This window comes from Oncorhynchus keta, chromosome 35, assembly GCF_023373465.1.
Source record: "Oncorhynchus keta strain PuntledgeMale-10-30-2019 chromosome 35, Oket_V2, whole genome shotgun sequence".
In the NCBI taxonomy this organism is placed as follows: Eukaryota; Metazoa; Chordata; class Actinopteri; order Salmoniformes; family Salmonidae; genus Oncorhynchus; species Oncorhynchus keta.
In genome coordinates, this window is record NC_068455.1 from 23,702,878 (window position 1) to 23,710,896 (window position 8,019).

The following is an 8,019-nucleotide window of genomic DNA, read 5'->3' on the forward strand; positions in this document are numbered from 1 at the left end:
GAGGTCGAGCGTATTGCCTGCCTTGTGAGTAGGGGGGGAAGGTGAGAGGGTGAGGTCAAAAGAGGAGAGGAGTGGAAAGAAGGAGGCAGAGAGGAATGAGTCAAAGGTAGACGTGGGGAGGTTAAAGTCGCCCAGAACTGTGAGAGGTGAGCCGTCCTCAGGAAAGGAGCTTATCAAGGCATCAAGCTCATTGATGAACTCTCCGAGGGGACCTGGAGGGCGATAAATGATAAGGATGTTAAGCTTGAAAGGGCTGGTAACTGTGACAGCATGAAATTCAAAGGAGGCGATAGACAGATGGGTAAGGGGAGAAAGAGAGAATGACCACGAGATGAGGATCCCGGTGCCACCACCCCGCTGACCAGAAGCTCTCGGGGTGTGCGAGAACACGTGGGCGGACGAAGAGAGAGCAGTAGGAGTAGCAGTGTTATCTGTGGTGATCCATGTTTCCGTCAGTGCCAAGAAGTCGAGGGACTGGAGGGAGGCATAGGCTGAGATGAACTCTGCCTTGTTGGCCGCAGATCGGCAGTTCCAGAGGCTACCGGAGACCTGGAACTCCACGTGGGTCGTGCGCGCTGGGACCACCAGATTAGGGTGGCAGCGGCCACGCGGTGTGGAGCGTTTGTATGGTCTGTGCAGAGAGGAGAGAACAGGGATAGACAGACACATAGTTGACAGGCTACAGAAGAGGCTACGCTAATGCAAGGAGATTGGAATGACAAGTGGACTACACGTCTCGAATGTTCAGAAAGTTAAGCTTACGTAGCAAGAATCTTATTGACTAAAATGATTAAAATGATACAGTACTGCTGAAGTAGGCTAGCTGGCAGTGGCTGCGTTGTTGACTTTGTAGGCTAGCTGGCAGTGGCTGCGTTGTTGACACTACACTAATCAAGTCGTTCCGTTGAGTGTAATAGTTTCTACAGTGCTGCTATTCGGGGCTAGCTGGCTAGCTAGCAGTGTTGATTACGTTACGTTGCGTTAAAAGAACGACAATAGCTGGCTAGCTAACCTAGAAAATCGCTCTAGACTACACAATTATCTTTGATACACAGACGGCTATGTAGCTAGCTATGTAGCTAGCTACGATCAAACAAATCAAACCGTTGTGCTGTAATGAAATGAAATGAAAATGTGATACTACCTGTGGAGCGAAGCGGAATGCGACCGGGTTGTTGAGTGCGGAAGTTCTATTCAGTAGACGTTGGCTAGCTGTTGGCTAGCTAGCAGTGTCTCCTACGTTAAGGACGACAAATAGCTGGCTAGCTAACCTCGGTAAATTAAGATAATCACTCTAAGACTACACGCTCTAAACTACACAATTATCTTGGATACGAAGACAGCAAAGACAACTATGTAGCTAGCTAACACTACACTAATCAAGTCGTTCAGTTGAGTGTAATAGTTTCTACAGTGCTGCTATTTGGTAGACGGTGCACGTTTGCTAGCTGGCTAGCTGCTGGGCAGATAGCAGTATAGACTACGTTAGGACGACGAAATACGAAGTTACAATAGAAGTGCTGACTGTTTCATTTTGTTGTCCTCTTTCTTTTCCTTTTTCTTCTGTCCTTCTTTTGTCCTTATTTTGTCTTCCTTTCTTCTGTTAACTAGATATTTTTTGTTGTTATTCTTTGTAAGCTAGCTAGCTTCTTCCAGGAGAGTCCCTAGCAACTGCTTAGAAACAAGTAAACAATTCGGCTAGCAATTCAGCTAGCTAATATAACTGTACAATTTTATGAAAAATAGTTAATTTTTCAAAAGCCTGTCATTTTTGGTTTGTTCCTTGTTTTGTCTTCTATTGAGTCTTGCAGTTTTCTCTTGATTTTTTTCGATGTACTTCACTCTAAAAAAACATTTAAATCTCAATATATACAGGAGCTCATTTTTCAGCAGCTGCTCAATTTAGAACTCCGGAACACACTAACACCTGCCTCTGATTGAGAACCATATCAGTCCAAACACAGAAACAGACAAACTAGACATACAACATAGAATGCCCACTCAGATCACACCCTGACCAAACAAAACACATAAACATACAAAACTATGGTCAGGGCGTGACATTCATGTAGGCCCTAACAGTTTGTGGGCACCGTTTGTCACCGTTATAGTGCAATTAATGTATTGTTCAGTGTTGTGGTGTGCAGGTACTTTGCTGGCATACATCCCGCCAAGATTTACATGCTAAAATCGGCACTGTCCACAGGTAATATGCATGTTTGTAACTAATATGTAAATAAAGTCAAATACTAATCAAAACATTATTCACAGTAATATCCCCGTTGGACTTTCACCACAAGAACAAGGGAATTATGAGGAAAACCATTAAGCAAATATTTTCGTTGACGGAGCCAGAAAGTTGGCAGGTAAACAATTAGTGTGAGAACAAAAGTTTAAAAACATCCAGGAGAACAATGTTACCAAATACACCAAATCATCATCATTTCAATCTCTGTCGACCACTGTTGATAACGTCTGACACAAACTTGCATAATTAGGCATGTGTCCTCTCCACATCTGCCACATACTTTACATAGCCTACAAGAAAACTCACACGTCTCTTCCCTTTCAGTTTACAAGACATTGAGGTGAGATTTTAAATCAAGTTAGGGGTTGACATAATTGCTAAATGAGTTCTACAATCATCAGTGTTGTCTCAGTCCCCATTCCCAACAGGGTGCTAAGCAAGATGCCACATCACCCACGGAGATCCTATTCAATTATTCTATAATGATTCTGTATGTAATTCCATCTCCCACAATTCACCAATCATTGGTTCTTTGCATTTTTATGGCTCTCTAGTAGGTCAACTTCCTAGCAAATGCATCCCCAACCAACCCAAAATTAACCATCATCTCCAAACTGTATATTGCAGGATTTTAGTTGTACTTATTTTGTGGAAAATAAGCCACAACATATATCAGTTCATCTAAAAAAACTGATCTGTCAGACATTTAGCTCAGTGTATGTCCTGAGTTGTCAGTTCTTCAATTTCAGTTATCCGCAATCTGGACCATCATGGGTAATTAGCCATCTGGGGCCCCAACAGCTACAATATCCCTGTTTAGGATAGTTTAACCTTGTTAACAGTCCTCAAACCCATCACTTTGTGATGTCTGCCATTATGTATAATGAAAGCTGTTTCTATTTTAATCCAATACTATAGGAAGGAAATTAGGTAGCAGTATCCTCCTTCGTGGTCCAACTATGCCAATAGAGAAAAATGTGTCTGTTGCTCCAACGTAAAATAATAAATTGTTTGATGCAAAATGTCATCAAAAACTTCCAGATTATGATTATATATATTCAAATAGGGTCACATGTGGTTATACCATTTTGTATCTAAAATGACTGAACAAAACATTGAGAAATGTCTGCTGTTGGACAGGCGTCCGTGTGATTATACAAGGCCCACAAGTTACGGAACCAACCTTTTCTCTCTTGCTGTGAGTCTGTGTTAAAGGTATCAGCGTAACAATTTACGTGATCAAATGTTGACAGAGGAGACATAACAGTGGGGTCGATGCAGCTGTGTGTAGCAGGCTGTTTGTTTGTCAGCTCTACCTTCATGACTTGGGCCCCGTTTTGGACCTAGATTGACCTAGATGACCTAGATTCTAAACTTTATTTTAATCCTTTTCAAGAAATGAGAATTACAGCAAAAATGAAAGCAATTCAGATCAAATCGTATTAGTCACATGCGCCGAATACAATAGAATACCTTACAGTGAAATGATGAATACAACAGGTGTAGACCTTACAGTGAAATGCTTACTTGTGAGCCCCTAACCGACAGTGCAGTTCCAAAAAATACGTAAAGGAATAAGAGATAAAAGTAAAAAGTATTTAAAGAGGAGCAGTAAAGAAAACAACAACATATACAGGAGGGCACCGGTTCAGAGTCAGTGTGCAGGACACTGGTGAGTTGAGGTAGTATGTACATGTAGGTAGAGTTCAGAGTCAGTGTGCAGGACACTGGTGAGTTGAGGTAGTATGTACATGTAGGTAGAGTTCAGAGTCAGTGTGCAGGACACTGGTGAGTTGAGGTAGTATGTACATGTAGGTAGAGTTCAGAGTCAGTGTGCAGGACACTGGTGAGTTGAGGTAGTATGTACATGTAGGTAGAGTTCAGAGTCAGTGTGCAGGACACTGGTGAGTTGAGGTAGTATGTACATGTAGGTAGAGTTCAGAGTCAGTGTGCAGGACACTGGTGAGTTGAGGTAGTATGTACATGTAGGTAGAGTTCAGAGTCAGTGTGCAGGACACTGGTTAGTTGACGTAGTATGAACATGTAGGTAGAGTTCAGAGTCAGTGTGCAGGACACTGGTTATTTGAGGTAGTATGTACATGTAGGTAGAGTTCAGAGTCAGTGTGCAGGACACTGGTTAGTTGAGGTAGTATGAACATGTAGGTAGAGTTCAGAGTCAGTGTGCAGGACACTGGTTAGTTGAGGTAGTATGTACATGTAGGTAGAGTTCAGAGTCAGTGTGCAGGACACTGGTTAGTTGAGGTAGTATGAACATGTAGGTAGAGTTCAGAGTCAGTGTGCAGGACACTGGTTAGTTGAGGTAGTATGTACATGTAGGTAGAGTTCAGAGTCAGTGTGCAGGACACTGGTTAGTTGAGGTAGTATGTACATGTAGGTAGAGTTCAGAGTCAATGTGTGGGGGCACTGGTTAGTTGAGGTAGTATGTAGATGTAGGTAGAGTTCAGAGTCAATGTGTGGGGGCACTGGTTAGTTGAGGTAGTATGTACATGTAGGTAGAGTTCAGAGTCAGTGTGCAGGACACTGGTTAGTTGAGGTAGTATGTACATGTAGGTAGAGTTCAGAGTCAGTGTGCAGGACACTGGTTAGTTGAGGTAGTATGTACATGTAGGTAGAGTTCAGAGTCAGTGTGCAGGACACTGGTTAGTTGAGGTAGTATGTACATGTAGGTAGAGTTCAGAGTCAATGTGTGGGGGCACTGGTTAGTTAAGGTAGTATGTACATGTAGGTAGAGTTCAGAGTCAGTGTGTGGGGGCACTGGTTAGTTGAGGTAGTATGTACATGTAGGTAGAGTTCAGAGAGTCAATATGTACATGTAGGGGAGTCAATGTGCTGGTTAGTTGAGGTAGTATGTACATGTAGGTAGAGTTCAGAGTCAGTGTGTGGGGGCACTGGTTAGTTGAGGTAGTATGTACATGTAGGTAGAGTTCAGAGTCAGTGTGTGGGGGCACTGGTTAGTTGAGGTAGTATGTACATGTAGGTAGAGTTCAGAGTCAGTGTGTGGGGGCACTGGTTAGTTGAGGTAGTATGTACATGTAGAGTTCAGTCAGAGTTCAGTTGAGTCATGTAGAGGTGAGTTCAGAGTCAATGGGGGGGCACTGGTTAGTTGAGGTAGTATGTACATGTAGGTAGAGTTCAGAGTCAGTGTGCAGGACACTGGTTAGTTGAGGTAGTATGTACATGTAGGTAGAGTTCAGAGTCAGTGTGCAGGACACTAGTTAGTTGAGGTAGTATGTACATGTAGGTAGAGTTCAGAGTCAGTGTGCAGGACACTGGTGAGTTGAGGTAGTATGTACATGTAGGTAGAGTTCAGAGTCAGTGTGCAGGACACTGGTTAGTTGAGGTAGTATGAACATGTAGGTAGAGTTCAGAGTCAGTGTGCAGGACACTGGTTAGTTGAGGTAGTATGTACATGTAGGTAGAGTTCAGAGTCAGTGTGCAGGACACTGGTTAGTTGAGGTAGTATGTACATGTAGGTAGAGTTCAGAGTCAATGTGTGGGGGCACTGGTTAGTTGAGGTAGTATGTACATGTAGGTAGAGTTCAGAGTCAATGTGTGGGGGCACTGGTTAGTTGAGGTAGTATGTACATGTAGGTAGAGTTCAGAGTCAGTGTGCAGGACACTGGTTAGTTGAGGTAGTATGTACATGTAGGTAGAGTTCAGAGTCAGTGTGCAGGACACTGGTTAGTTGAGGTAGTATGTACATGTAGGTAGAGTTCAGAGTCAGTGTGCAGGACACTGGTTAGTTGAGGTAGTATGTACATGTAGGTAGAGTTCAGAGTCAATGTGTGGGGGCACTGGTTAGTTAAGGTAGTATGTACATGTAGGTAGAGTTCAGAGTCAGTGTGTGGGGGCACTGGTTAGTTGAGGTAGTATGTACATGTAGGTAGAGTTCAGAGTCAATGTGTGGGGGCACTGGTTAGTTGAGGTAGTATGTACATGTAGGTAGAGTTCAGAGTCAATGTGTGGGGGCACTGGTTAGTTGAGGTAGTATGTACATGTAGGTAGAGTTCAGAGTCAGTGTGTGGGGGCACTGGTTAGTTGAGGTAGTATGTACATGTAGGTAGAGTTCAGAGTCAATGTGTGGGGGCACTGGTTAGTTGAGGTAGTATGTACATGTAGGTAGAGTTCAGAGTCAGTGTGTGGGGGCACTGGTTAGTTGAGGTAGTATGTACATGTAGGTAGAGTTCAGAGTCAATGTGCGGGGGCACTGGTTAGTTGAGGTAGTATGTACATGTAGAGGTAGAGTTCAGAGTCAATGTGTGGGGGCACTGGTTAGTTGAGGTAGTATGTACATGTAGGTAGAGTTCAGAGTCAATGTGCGGGGGCACTGGTTAGTTGAGGTAGTATGTACATGTAGGTAGAGTTCAGAGTCAATGTGTGGGGGCACTGGTTAGTTGAGGTAGTATGTACATGTAGGTACATACTACCAAAATTGCCCTCGCTAGAAGCATGTGTTTCAGACATAAGGAAGTGGATGGCTGCAAACGTTCTACTATTAAACTCGGACAAAACAGAGATGCTTGTTCTAGGTCCCAAGAAACAACGAGATCTTCTGTTGAATCTGACAATTAATCTTAATGGTTGTACAGTCGTCTCAAATAAAACTGTGAAGGACCTCGGCGTTACTCTGGACCCTGATCTCTCTTTTGAAGAACATATCAAGACCATTTCGAGGACAGCTTTTTTCCATCTACGTAATATTGCAAAAATCAGAAACTTTCTGTCCAAAAATGATGCAGAAAAATTAATCCATGCTTTTGTCACTTCTAGGTTAGACTACTGCAATGCTCTACTTTCCGGCTACCCGGATAAAGCACTAAATAAACTTCAGTTAGTGCTAAATACGGCTGCTAGAATTCTGACTAGAACCAAAAAATTTGATCATATTACTCCAGTGCTAGCCTCTCTACACTGGCTTCCTGTCAAAGCAAGGGCTGATTTTAAGGTTTTACTGCTAAGCTACAAAGCATTACATGGGCTTGCTCCTACCTATCTATCTGATTTGGTCCTGCCGTACATACCTACACGTACGCTACGGTCACAAGACACAGGCCTCCTAATTGTCCCTAGAATTTCTAAGCAAACAGCTGGAGGCAGGGCTTTCTCCTATAGAGCTCCATTTTTATGGAACGGTCTGCCTACCCATGTCAGAGAAGCAAACTCGGTCTCAACCTTTAAGTCTTTACTGAAGACTCATCTCTTCAGTGGGTCATATGATTGAGTGTAGTCTGGCCCAGGAGTGGGAAGGTGAACGGAAAGGCTCTGAAGCAACGAACCGCCCTTGCTGTCTCTGCCTGGCCGGTTCCCCTCTTTCCACTGGGATTCTCTGCCTCTAACCCTATTACAGGGACTGAGTCACTGGCTTACTGGGGCTCTCATGCCGTCCCTGCAGGGGGTGCGTCACCTGAGTGGGTTGATTCACTGTCGTGGTCATCCTGTCTGGGTTACCCCCCCCCCACTTGGGCTGTGCCGTGGCGGAGATCTTTGATCCCTCTAGTGGTGTGAGGGCTGTGCTTTGGCAAAGTGGGTGGGGTTATATCCTTCCTGTTTGGCCCTGTCCGGGGGTGTCCTCGGATGGGGCCACAGTGTCTCCTGTCCCCTCCTGTCTCAGCCTCCAGTATTTATGCTGCAGTAGTTTGTGTCGGGGGGCTAGGGTCAGTTTGTTATATCTGGAGTACCTCTCCTGTCCTAATTCGGTGTCCTGTGTGAATCTAAGTGTGCCTTCTCTAATTCTCTCCTTCTTTCTTTCT